Source organism: Pimephales promelas, chromosome 10 (genome assembly GCF_988280905.1).
Source record: "Pimephales promelas chromosome 10, fPimPro1.hap1.1, whole genome shotgun sequence".
Taxonomy (NCBI): Eukaryota; Metazoa; Chordata; class Actinopteri; order Cypriniformes; family Leuciscidae; genus Pimephales; species Pimephales promelas.
Window position 1 is genome coordinate 34,851,122 of NC_142778.1, and position 14,310 is coordinate 34,865,431.

Here is a 14,310-nt window from a genome sequence, read left to right on the forward strand (position 1 = left end):
ATATATTGAAATATTTTATAATTTTTTTTTTTTACTTTTAATATTTCAAAATATTATTTATTGAGCTTTAATGAACAAAATATGTATTTACTACTGTATGTGTTATTGCTTTTGTCTCTTGTTTGTATGCAGTTTTAAAATAAAGCTGAAAAATAGAGATGAAAAATTGATTCATACAGTTGCTCACTCATTAGATCATTTTTTCATCGGCATTACAGATGACAGTCAGTTCTGGATAAAAGTTTTGACACTGTTTTTTTGTTCTGGTTCTAAACAGCACATTTTAATTGGCAATCGCGATTAATCGCATCCAAAATAAAAGTTTGTGTTTACATAATATATGTGGGTGCACTGTGTATAATTATTTTATATATATATAAACACACACACATGCTTGTACATATTTAAGAAATATTGTATATACCATATATAGATTTATATATAATTTATATTATATATAAATATAAATATTTTACATATAAATAATATATTATTTATAATAATATTATAAATATAATAATAATTTTTTTCTTAAATATACAAGCATGTGTGTGTATTTATATATATACAAAATAATTATACACAATGCACCCACATATATTATGTAAACACAAACTTTTATTTTGGATGTGATTAATCGCGATTAATCATTTGACAGCCCTTTTCTATTTCTATATGGACTATTTGCAGTTTTGTAGCCATATATTGAGCTGCTTTGCCTCAAACAGAAAGTTAAAAAGGAAATCTGATTTCAGCAGCGCAAGGAGTGGCATGATAAAGAAAGTAATTGACTCTATGGTGGTGCACTTAGATCAATAAAGTTGAAGCAAAATCGAATTGCATCTAATTTTATACTCTATCCATTACCATATGAAGATATATGGAGCAGCGCACGAGACTGTGGTCTGGATAGTGGCATTGAGAGCTGAAGCCTGCATTACTCTGCTTCATATTGCTTTGCTCTGCTCTCCTGTCGTTCTCCTCCTCCGCTTGTGGTCGAGCTCTTGAGCGCAGACCGAGCGGAAGGGTGATAATTCAGGAGCAGATCCCTGCTCTCCCTGACATCAACGTTACTGCAGTGCACCTCCAAACACACTGGATGGAGAGGGCCACAAACATCAGACCTGCACCCACCACACTCATTCCCACTGTGTATGGCTTTTAAAGGGACAGGCCACCAGAAAATGAGTTCGCACCCTCATGTCATTCCAAACCTGCATGATTTTCCTTCTTATGTGGAATATGCAACAACAGATGTACATCTTTTGCATTGTGACGTAACTACAGAAAATCTATTCATTTAGATTTTTGAAGATTCGTGGACGGGTTAAATGATTGTAGAAATCTGACGTTTTCAGCAGAAGATCAAGTAATGACATTTTGATTAAACATAGCAAGGTCAAAAAAAAAGGGTAAACGTGACATACAGTAAAAGTTTGGAATATGTTTTTGAACGTATATTTTGTCTATTTGATCAAAAATACAGTAAAAAGGTACAGTCACTGTAATATATTATACATTTTTAAGAATAGATTCTAACGTAATATATTTTAAAATGTAATTTATTCCTGTGATGAAAGATGAATTTTTAGCATCATTACTCTTCAGTGTCACATGATCCTTCAGAAATCACTCTAATATGATGATTTTCTGCTCAAGAAACCTATTTCAATGGTGAAAACAATTTATATTTATATGGAAACTGGATTTTTTTAAATGAAAATCATACGTGTTTCAATGCTAGAAGTATGTTAACTAAAGTAAGTAAATCTTAATGTAAAGTGTTACCTAAAAATATTACAATTTGTAATGTATTTTTATCAAATAAAATGCAGACTTCTTTTAAAAATGTAAATTCCAAACTTTTGACTGGTCACAAAACATGTTTTAAGTCTTCAAATAAGGCTTTTTCCATCATACGCCTTCAGAAACCATGGGATATAGCACAATAATTAAATAGATCACTTTTATGATCTGGACAAATGTGGGCAAAATAGTTTGATTTATTTTTTAAAAATACTTCCCTTGATCTGAACGGTACAAGACTTGGCTACTTTTCCTAAGTTTGCCTCCTGAACACACTTTTTTTTTTTTGACTCAATTCTACTTTATTAAGTGGGTGAAAAAACAAAACTCCTTAATCTTGTATTTGGGTCAAAAATGGGCACCCATAGAAATGAATGGGAAAAACTGTAATTGAGAGCATTCTAAAATAAGCCGAAATAAGACACCAGGTGACAGCAAAGTCACTTCATCTTTAGGTTTTAGCTCTAACAACTTATTGGAATGATATTTTAATGTAGTTAAAAAAATTAAAAATAAAACATAAAAATAAGCATAATTTACATAGAAAATATGGTATTTTTTGAAGTAAATAAATTCAAAAATACCCCCAAAATAAAAAAACACCATAAATGGATAGACAAAACTTTATCGAAGACAGTGATATAACATTTATAATAAATGAAAATAAGGATCACGCCTGAGTCCTCTGTGCCCCCATTTGTCCACAATTACAGGATTAAGGGCTATAAAGTGAATACGGTTTGAGGGCTACAGCTCCATTTCACGTGTTGTCATTATATGGAAACGAGAAAAAAAGCACAAAATTAAAAATAAATCTTCTTTTGTGTTCCAGAGGAGAATAAAAGTCAAGTTTGAAATGACATGTGGATGAGTGGCAGTGTTTTAATTTTTGGGTGAACTGTCCCTTTAAGCAAGGATGGCTTGATTCCAGAGGAGATGCACTCAGCTTTATTGCTAACCCATACAAGGACTGCTGTCAGCTGCATTATAAGCCTGATTTCTGCCTCACACATAAAACACCCGGTCCGTTGGACGGAGCTCTACAAGGACAGCACAGCAAATCAACCCCAGCACTTTTATAGAGAAGCACCTCCTCGCTCTCCTTTTGCTCCAGTTTCTTTTTCTATTACTCTCACACACGTTGGCTACTTTATCTTCTTTTTGCGTTGTTCAGAACTGACCTCTGTCTTTTATTTGATTCCTTTAGCCGGTTCAGCATTATTTCTGCTTAACCGGCAATCTCAGGGTCCCTTTATAAATGTGATCCCAAAGCCAAAATATCGTAATGTGTGTCCACTGTGGATGTACATTTGGCATTGGGCTTTCTTATAAAGGGACAGAGTATTTATTGTACTTTTTAATAATTTTTTTTTTTTTTTTTTTACTGTTTTAATATGTTCACCACTATTGTCAGAAAAAAAGTTCCACAAAATAATAACAAATAATAATATCTGTTTTCCAAACAGCTTGCTTGAACATGGCCCCCCATCTGCTATTGGTCAAACAAACTGATAGTCCCGCCCCCAAACTTACTCTATTGGTTGAGTAAGTGTTGCTGTGTGTACATCAGACAAAGCAATGTTTACAGCAATGTTTTGATGGCTTTACTTTTTGATGATCCTTCAGAAATCATTCAAATATGCTTATTTGATGCTCATGAGACATTTCTTATTATTATCAATGTTGAAAACTGCTTCATATTTTTGTGGAAAACATACAGGATTCTTTAATGAATAGAAAGCTCTAGTCTGCAATTTCTTTGTAACATTATAAACACTTTTGATCAATTTAATGCATCCTTATTGCTAAACAAACATAAAAAAATCCTTGCAAAACTGTCATTTGTTATTATTTGTATTTTTCACGATTAAGCTCAGACAGGAAACCAACTGCTAAGGAGAAAACATTCGCTTATACTTCATATATTTCTCTTTAAATCTTCCACACAAACAAAACAACAGAGGATAGAGTCCAGACTCTGTAAACCAATGAACAAGCTGATGGACGAGAGAGGCGTGCAGAGTGCAAGGCATTATCAAGCACACACACACACACTCATCCTTCACTACACACCCTTCATGACTGAAATAAAAGATGATGGAGAACAGCTGCATTTTGCTAATTAAAGCAGAAAAATTAACTCAGTCTATATCTATATGAAAACACACCGACTTTAATACTATGAATGCATTTCCTAAGATTAACGAGCCGAAGTCCGATTCGTCATTTCTGTGCGTCTCTGCTTATATAAGTTAGCCTTGATATAATTCCAGCACAATAATTCCTTGAGCCCAGCAATGTCACATTATACTCAGGATGGAAAGATACATAATTCCTCCCTAAATGACATTATAATGGAAAAAGGAATTGAGCTTCACTGAGGGAGGGGTGTTTTTACATCAGCATTCTGTGTGTGTGTGTTTAGAAATAAACTCATTTTTCAGTCATCTTTCTAGTTCAGTTGTTTATACCGTTATTCTCTCAGTGTTTTGCTCACTGTTGTTGTTGTAACCATAGTACTATGACCCGCAACATGTTATAGAGTCCAACGGTCGGGACCTGGAAGTAAAACTCCATTCATTTTCTCCACAGGGAAATTGATTTTGAATGATAACTTCTAAACATTTAAGCTACGAGGTTGTTCATCTATGGTGTTTGCTTCTGTTGAAGCTGCCAGTTTGCATTATTTTGAGCTTATTTTTTTAAATTATCACATTTAACGGCATAATTCCTAGTGAAAATCTAATGCTGTACAGAAAATTACACCAATCAGTGAGTCGGAAAAAGCAACCAAGCCGAAATAGCTCCGCCCACGCGAATGATGTAATCTAGTAATCTCGCTTAACTCTCAACATACTTAAATATTTGTATATATGCATTTTTTGCAATATATTTCAAATATATTGTTTAATACAGGTGAAAAATTCTGAAAACTCTGAAAAATTAGAATATCGTGCAAAAGATGATTTATTTCAGTAATTCAACTTAAAAGGTGAAACTAATATATTATATAGACTCATTACATGCAAAGTGAGATATTTCAAGCCTTTATTTTTTTTTATAATTTTGATGATTATGGCTTAAAGATGGCCAAATGATTATGGTTCGTGACTCTCCTATTCGAACTCATTCTTCAAAATGAACAAATCTTTTTTTCCGAATCATTTGATTCATTCAACGAACGAAACGAACGAATTGACTCGGAAAAAGATTTGTTCATTTTGAGCGATCGTTACACTTGATAAGACCCTTATTCATCGTCTGAAATCGTTTAAAGCCCTTTGGTTCCAGTTAAAACCGTTTGGTCCCCATTGAAGTCCATTATATGGAGAAAAATGCTGGAATGTTTTCATCAAAAACCTTAATTTCTTTTCGACTGAAGAAAGAAAGACATGGACATCTTGAGTAAATTATCAGCAAAAGTTTTTTGAAAAGTGAACTACGCCTTTAACAGATGAGGAACATGAAAACGCGATTAATCCTAGAAGTTATTAATTGGTAAAGGTACATGGCACCATAACCAAAAACCTGGTAATGTCATACTTTTTGTCAGTGCCTTTTTTACCAGTACCCTTCCTCAGCCTGTACTCCCTTCTTTTCCCTGTCATTTCTGCTTCTCTCCCCTTGACTCTCAATCTCTCCCTTGAGTTGGGCAGAGCTCTCAGTGTTTCAGAGGAGCCATTTGCACATATCTTAGCTGGGTGATTTCTGTCATCCCTCAGGCCCCGTTGTGCCTCACACCAGCTGTGCCAGAGAGAGAGAGAGGGAGAGAGAGCATACAGGCGCTGTAGGGGGATTTCCCTACCATGGACTGTGTGTGTTTGTCTATGAGCCATGAACTCTGTGTGTCTATGTGTCTGACTCTTTCTCATTATCTATAATCTGATTATAATGGGACATCTCATTATTCTTGTTGATCCACTTGGGTGCAGAAAAGGGCACCGGGGCTTGACATTTCTATACTGGTGACAATAAAGAATAGAAGACTTCTTTCATCTAATTGCACTGAATTTCTTCAGTTTGGGTTTGATTTCTGGTTGTGCATCTGAAATCTTTTGTGCATGTTGCTGTAGTGTCCAAAAGATGAATAATGCTGCTTTCACGGGCAGTTTGCGGATTTTTGAAGGCATCAAGGCACGTCCGACTGCAATCTCAAACATCCTGTTGACAAGAGATGCCTTTACGGTTGTTTGAAGGCAACATATATCCTCCACTGCACCATATCTCACAAACGTGGACATGCAATTTGAGGGTTTACTGAACAAACATTGATAAGCAATGTGGAGCAGTTGAAAAATAAATACTTTTCTACTTTTCTACAGGGGCTTTTCTAAAATGTAATTGCGACTTTTCTGATAAAAATTGTGATGTCGATTTAAACCGGCTTTAGGTTTGCTGTGCTTGTTTATAGGGGCTGCACAATTTGGCCAACGAAATAAAACAAATAAAATCATACAAAAGCAATATTTCTTATTGTGTTTAATATTTATTAGTAGTATTATTCTAAATACTCAATTATAAAATGCAATGTTACTATAGTAGTATTTCCCTGTAAAATAGAAAATTAATATTAAAGTTAAAGACGGTAACACTTTACTTGAAGGGGTGTGCATAAGACTGACATGACACCTTTATAACCATGACATGACATATGTCTTGAATATGAAGTAGGGTTTATGCATGCATGTCTGCTCAATAATGACATTTTTAATGCAAAAATGACATTGTTTGAGATGTATTTATTATGACATCTTGACATAAACCAATACATCATTTACAACATCTTAAACAATGTCATATTTGCATTAAAAATATCATAACTGAGCGAAGTTGTCACAAACATGCATAAAACTTCCTTCATATTCATAACATTTGTCATGTCATGATTATGAAGGTGTCATGTTAGTCTTATGCACACCCCTTCAAGTAAAGTGTTACCCAAAAGACTGTAAAATTACAATACTGTCTTAATTCATTTTCAAATGTTAAACCACACAGCTTTTACTTTGGCTGAAAACTGCAGGGAGCTCTTAAAGCTTCTCATTTGTTGACAGATTTCTCATTACACGTTTGGGAAGATACATCCGCACACGTTATTATCCTAAAATGCATGTGAAGTTTCCTATAAAGCAAAAACATGTTTAGTCAGGGGCCGATGGGCGTGAAGCAGATGCCTTGGGTTCAGACCTCTATTTCATTCTCATTTAGTGTGAGATGGGTCTTCTCATCTCATGCCAGCGCTTGTTAACCGAGACGGCTACAAAACGTGATGGCTGTGCTGTGCATAGGGAGCAAAACACGATCAATCAGAACTGCTGGTGCATTGTGCTCTTATGACACATCCCTTTATGTGGTAAAGTAGTTGAGGTGTGTGTACTGTACTAGCTTCCTATTTGCCAGAGGGCTTTTTTTTTTTAATGAAAAGACTCAAACAAACAAGAAACCAAACAAGCCTCCAGGCTTTTTGCTGACACTCAAATTGGATGTGGTAGGGGAACATATTTCAGATCTACTTCAGCCTGTGTAATCGACACATTTATTTCAGTCTCGTATTAACAGGTTATAGCGGAGTAACCAGCACAACACTGGAACCAGAAGTAGATCTGCAAGTAGGGTTTCAATGCGACGCCTATTTTTGTCACAAGCAGTATGCTACACTCAGAGAAATAAACTATATTTTTGTGTCAAACCTTAAAACCTATTAATCAACCCAATTGTTTGCAATGTAGGCTTTTATGATATAAAATAATGGAGAGAACAAAGTTGAATATGTTACGCACAGTGACAGACGGCACGGTAAATGACACACACACGTTGGGTTTTCATGTTTTATGGGGACTTTCCATTCATAATGATTTGTATACTGTACAAACTGTATATTCTCTTCCCTAACACTAAACACAACCCTCACAGAAAACCTTTTTTACATTTTTAGAAAACATAATTTTTTATGAAAACTTAATTTTTATGTTTAGAAAACATAATTTCTAATAGTATGATTTATAAGCTGCTTTCCTCGTGGGGACCAAAAATTGTCGGTTTTGTCCACAACACCAGGACCACACACACACACACACAATGTAGAGCCTATGGTGTGATGAGGGTGTTCATTAATGTCTTTCTCCGGAGGTGGTCATATGACAACAATGAGCTGTTTTTGGAGCTTGATTAAATTAATAAATACTAGTTTATAATTAGGACACTTTAAGCTTTGAAAGATGTTTGAATGGTTCAACGACCTCAAAAGATTTCTCATATCATGACCTTTTAATCTAAAATAATGGTTATTAATCATAATAATTTTCAATACACACACACACACACACACACACACACATATATATATATATATATATAGGCCTATATTATAATAACACATTCTCCGATGCTTTAGGATTTGATGGGTAGTATAGTTCTTCACAATGCTATACCATGCATTCACTATTAAATGTTGAAAATATTGAAAATATTCAAAGTTGTAATCTAGAAACCCCTCGGTTTGTGGTGTAAGGATGCAGTTTGGTAACACAATGTGAAAGCAGAACACGAGCCTCGGTAGCTTCTCTTACTTCTCTTACGTGCGGCTAATGCGAGCGGTGTGAAACAGACCAGAGGAAAGAAGGAACAAGCTCTCGGTGGCCTGACCTCTTACTAGCCTTTTCCTCCATCATCTGAGTCAGAGCACACACACACACACAAACAAATGCCCATCCCAATGACACACAATTCAATGCATGACAATAATAAGAAAAATCTGAGAACACTTCATAATACCAATACAGCAGACACACATATGACACTCATCTCTGAGATGCTCTGAATCACCGAGAACACATTTAATCAAATGAGAAACCCTCTCACGTCGCACATAATCACCGGCTAATTGTTTATTACTCGTGCTAAGTAAAAGGTTATCTCACCAGCATGCAGCAGGCAGGGGAATCAGGCAACACACTGCATGTGACAGCACAGCGCTGATAAACAAAAGTGTGTGTGTGTGTGTCTACAGGACAGTTTAGATTAGTAGTGAGATTTGTGCATAAGAGGGGGGTGCACTGAGACTTCAGGGATAATAACGCACAGGACCGTATGCCATGAAATAATCTCCTCTTTATTGTAATCTGGAAGTATGATTTGTAGAGACCGAATTTAATGGTTCACTGTTAGAAGAAAAGGTTCTATATAGAACCTTAAAAGGTTCTATCAGCGCTACGTATTTGGAACCCCTAAAAGGTTCTATACACTCTTAAAAAAGGGTTCCTCTGGGTTCTATATCTTCCACACTTGGCCAATAGAACCTTTTACCAAAAAAATGGTTCTATATAGAACCATTTTGGAGTTCCATATATGAAGCAGGGGATGGAACCATTTTTGCTTCTAAATAGAACCGTTTCTTCTAAGAGTGTTTGTGTGTGTGAGGGGTGTCATGAGGGTGAGGAGCAAAGAGTGTCACTTTTTATTAAATACCAAATATATTTCACTTTGAGTAATTGTGTTAATGCATTATCTAAACATGATCTCTAGGGAGCATCTGCCACATGAATCACTACAGAGGCGACGCTGGACTGCAGATTCAGTGACTAACAATAGAAATGTGTTTCTTTGATGCAGTTCTGCTGAACAATAGTGTTCAAGCACACACACGTTCTGCTGAGCAACATCTCTAAAGTCTGACACAATAATAACGGCAAAGCTTGCATGTGTTATCATAGCCAGAATAATCATTACCCCCCATGCAAGAGGCACAGAAGAGCTTTGACTGAATGAATTTCGCAGAAAAATAAGAAGTTAGAGGTCTGAATAACAGCACAGCAAAATGACAGAAATGTCCAGGATATCATTTCCTAACTGTCTAACATTGTATCTCCCTTTTTCGTTTATTATTATAATTTATTATTATTATTATATTACTATATTATAGTTGTCGTTCTGTAGTTGTTGCTGCTGTCTTCTTTATGTTGTGTCTTATGTCAGTTATTGTATTTGAAAAAAGCTAAATAAAATTTTCAAAAAAAAGAAATGTCCAGGATGTGACATCAAATAATATATTTCCACAGAGAAATACAAATAACACTTGAATACACCCAATGAATATCCTGGACAATACTGATTAAAACGCATTTTCATAACAAAAGATGAGCAACACTTACCTCTCTCATCTGATGCTGACCTCCGGTGTCGGGGAAGTGTGTGGAGGAACCGAGTGGAGCAAAAGATGAATCCGGCGGCCCAGTTTGAACTTTTAGCATCAAGACATATTCTCCATTTGTGAGTATAAGCAAGTCTGGTGGAGAAAGAGAGAGACGGGATGGTGTTAGAGTAGAAGAGTGACAGTTCTTGCCTCCTGAGTTGAGCGTTGTAATAAAGCGAGCTCCTGTGTGAGTGTGTAGACACACACTGCAGTACACACCGCTGCTGATGCTTACACTTTACTCTCTCTCTCTCTCTCTCTCTCTCTCTCTCTGCCTGTCTCTCTCACTTCACACTTCTCTGATGGAGTCAGTAGTTGCTCTTTTAATCCTGTTTACGCCGGGTATTTATACCACCAATGCTCTTTTAAGTCTTGCCGGCGAGACTTCCAAACTACAGCATCGGAGCGGCTCTTTGCATCTTCCTCTCCACTTCTGTCTTTCCCTCCTCCACTGTCTTTTTGCGCTCCAATCCACCCCCCACTTTCCCCCTCTCTCCTTGGCTCTAGCATCAGTGTATCGCAGGGTCCTAGAGGCTGTCGGTGTTTGGTGGCGTGTTTGCGTGTACAGTGTATTACAAATATTGCTGTTGTTATTGTATTTTTGATCTAATAAATGAAGCCTTGGTGAGAATCAGGGTCTTCTTTCAAAAACAAAAGCTTTTGAATGGTATTGTACTTTTTTTTTTTAACCTTTATTTTACCAGGAAAGAAGCACATTGAGATTAAAAATCTCTTTTACAAGAGCGTCCTGGCCAAAACTGACAGACACAGCACATTTGAGTGTAACAAATAACATCCAATAATACAAACACATATATACACACAAGCAACTCAAATACAATTTCAAAATCAAATACAGAACTAGCTAAAACATCTACAGCCCGATGTTTCATTCTCTAAATCATTTAAAATTGATTTAAAAGTGTCCAACGAAACCAGTTTCCTCAGTTTCAACGTACTTTGTAAACAATTCCAGGCAGAGGGAGCAGCAAATTTAAATGCCTTTTCCCAAAATTCAGTTCGTACCACTGGAACAGACAGTAAAAATATGTCCTGTGATCGGAGGCTATAGCTAGAAGGATACTTTTTACAGATATATGTACAAAGATATGATGGTAATAAACCCAGGATGGATTTATAAATAAAAACATGCCAGTGTTTTTGTCTTCGGATGGACAGCGCAGACCAGCCAACCCGAGCTTACAACACACAATGATGAGTGAGAGTTTTCAGATTTGATACACTGTAAAAAAAAATATTCTCATGATTTGTAATCACAACATTTTTTCTTTTGTCAAATCAACTTAAATAATTTATGTAGTTCAGATGACATAATATTTTGAGTTTCTGATGATTAAATAAATCTCCTTCATTGTATTAACTCAATTTTTCCATTTCAATGAACTTTTAAGGTTACTTCATTTTTTTAAGTTAAACCAACAATATTTTTTTACAATAGGGTTGGGAAAAAATACAGATTTCTGTTTATTTGTGATCTTCTCCCGATCACATAAAATCAAACATACAACAGTGTAGTCTGATGTGTGGAATTATTCTTTCTATGTGGAATTATTTAAATAATATAATGTAATACTTATCTAGTAGGCTAAACACAATATGAGACAAATTGCAAATTCAGTGCGCGTTTCCGAAAGTGTGACCAATGCAGACAAATCCCAAACTAATCTTATGATCCAATTCTTTTTATGACTAGTTCAAAAAGATAAGTCTGCAACACTGCTCTGTCCACTCCACAATGAGCAAAGCATTTCCTTCTTATGTAAGAAAAACTACTACAACAGAAACATACCATAATGAATCAGAACTGAATCAAATGAAACAAACAAACTAAAGCGATACTCAAATTCCCTAATTGATATAATTGATCATAAATGTATTCAGTAAAGTGTTTCCATCGGAGTCTATGCGCTTTCCCATTGGATAAAAACTGATCTGCCTCAATTGAGTTAATATGTTTAATATGCATAATTTTATTTTTTTCATTAATGAACATCTTGCCGCTTTATCCAGCGCTTTTTAATGTGATATCTCATAAAAATAGGTGGATAGTAACATAGCTACTGGCTTTTGAATAATATAAACCAATAGCCAACAGATATTTAGGCATTGCTTTAGTTTAGCATATTCAAATTCAGTTTTAGCACCGTTTTGGTATGAAACGCTCACTTTTTACAATGCAATCAATTTCCAGTTTACAAAGTCAAAACCTTAGGTAAGTAACGGGGTCAATTTGGATGTGATGTAGGCTCTAAGTGAACAGTGCTGTACTGTGCTATTATTCATGTTCACAGAGAAAATCCAGCTAGAATTGTTCAATCCATGGCAGTAAGCTCTTCATGTTGTTTTCACCCAATCTGACCCACTTCTAGACACTGTTTTGTGGGGAAAAAAATGAAGATTTCTGTTAAATATAGAGAAAGAAACAGGAGAAAAACATTCTGTTGTGTCCTGGATTTTAATATTAATACGATGGACCTCAGGGGACCCCGACTGGGATAAAGCCGAGTGCAGGGATGGACATTAGTAATCAATAACAATCCTCTAGGCTTATGCATCTGTTCATGAGGTGTGCTCTCTCTCTCTCTCTCTCTCTCTCTGTTGTGGATGGGAATAGGTCAGTCAACATGGTGAATCTGATGCTTCATTTGTCTTGCGCTGTCAGGACGACAGCTGTTTGGTTGAGTGTATGGTCAGCGTGGATCAATAGCCTTTGCTCTTGCTCGCTGCACCCTTGCTGACAACAAACACACACCATTTACCTCACACACAAATCATGGGGACAGACAGATGAAGAGGTGCAGATCACAGGGGGAAACAACACAGAACAAGGAGCGACATACAGAAATACATACGGGCAGAGAGTAAGGGGACTTCTGTTGAAAGACGTGATGTGCATCACGTACACAAGCATGTTAGAGAGCAATTGACTAAATGTATCAATGCTACCAATTTAACTACAATTTTCAGAAAAAGTATCAAGGCTAACCAATCAATGTTAGTAGTGAAAGAGTAGCAAGTTAGTGAGCAAAAAATAAATAAATACATTGCTGTTTTTGATGTTGCAATGCATTATACGTGTATTTTACAGCCAAGCCAACAGACCCACTAATTAAAATCTCTGTAAAAGTGAACTGAATCAATAATAATAAACACTGATTCAAAATCTTAATTCCTAAACTATTTTTATTCCTAAATACAAACAAATACATCTCTCTCTCTCTCTATTTTTATTCCTAGATACAAACAAATACATCTCTCTCTCTCTCTCTCTCTCTCTCTCTCTCTCTCTCTCTCTCTCTCTCTCTCTCTCTCTCTCTCTCTCTCTCTCTCTCTCTCTTTGGTAGTAGGGTGAATTCTAATTTTTGTTGTTGTATTTCATATAAATTCATTATGTTTAATGCTGTCACACTAATTGAGATTAATTTGTTCATTCATTCATTCATCAGAAAAATATGGTTGTAGATTATACTGCTAATTTATTTAATAACATTATAAAGTATATGATTACTATTATCGGTCGTTTTAGCTCATAATATGACTAAGCATCACATAAAATTACACAGTATCTCATAATTTCACACATGTCAAAATGATAACTTTTACTTATTCTTTTCATCTTTATTTTGACAGTCTTAATTTTCACTTTTTATCTTTATAATTTTGACCTTTTACGTCATAAATTCAAATGTATCTCATAAATATTACTTTATCTAATTTTAACTTATCCCATAATAATGACGTGAGATATTAACAAGTATAACAAGTGAGATATTTCAAACATTTATTTGTTATAATTTTGATGATTATGCTTACAGCTATGAAAACCTTTTCACAATATTCTAATTTTATTCAAAATTATAACAAATAAAGGCTTGAAATATCTCACTTTGAATGTACTGAGTCTATATAATATATTAGTTTCACCTTTTAAGTTGAACTACTGAAAAAAAATGAACTTTTTCGAGTTTCACCGGTGGAAATAGGCTTCGAACACCTATATTATCTAATTTTTAATTGTGTTAAAACAATATAACGAACAAATAAAAAAATACACAAAACAAAACAATTTAATAAAAGATTTGAACACTCACTAAAATATATTTTTAAATATAAAATCCAATGTCCAATGAATAATACATTTTCAAAAAAGCCTAATTGTAGTTTAGTGACTTTAAAATAGCTTGGAAAGTGCTTAAACCAACCAGTCTAGTAAACTAGAGAGGTACTCCTAGTCCGGGATTCCCATCATGCAAAGTGCAAAGAGCACACCGAACTCTAATCCATCCTGAAGC

General features: G+C 35.1%; 1 protein-coding gene across 1 annotated transcript in view; it reads right to left on the reverse strand.

Moving 5' to 3' along the window:
* The window catches only part of tmem91 (transmembrane protein 91), a 29,228-nt gene extending 18,568 nt beyond the window's left edge, over nt 1-10,660 (reverse strand). Inside the window, exon 1 of the mRNA XM_039684239.2 lies at nt 9,957-10,660. The gene's annotated coding sequence lies outside the window, so the exon portion shown is untranslated. The remainder of the gene's footprint in view (nt 1-9,956) is intronic.
* Nucleotides 10,661-14,310: the final 3,650 nt, after the last annotated feature.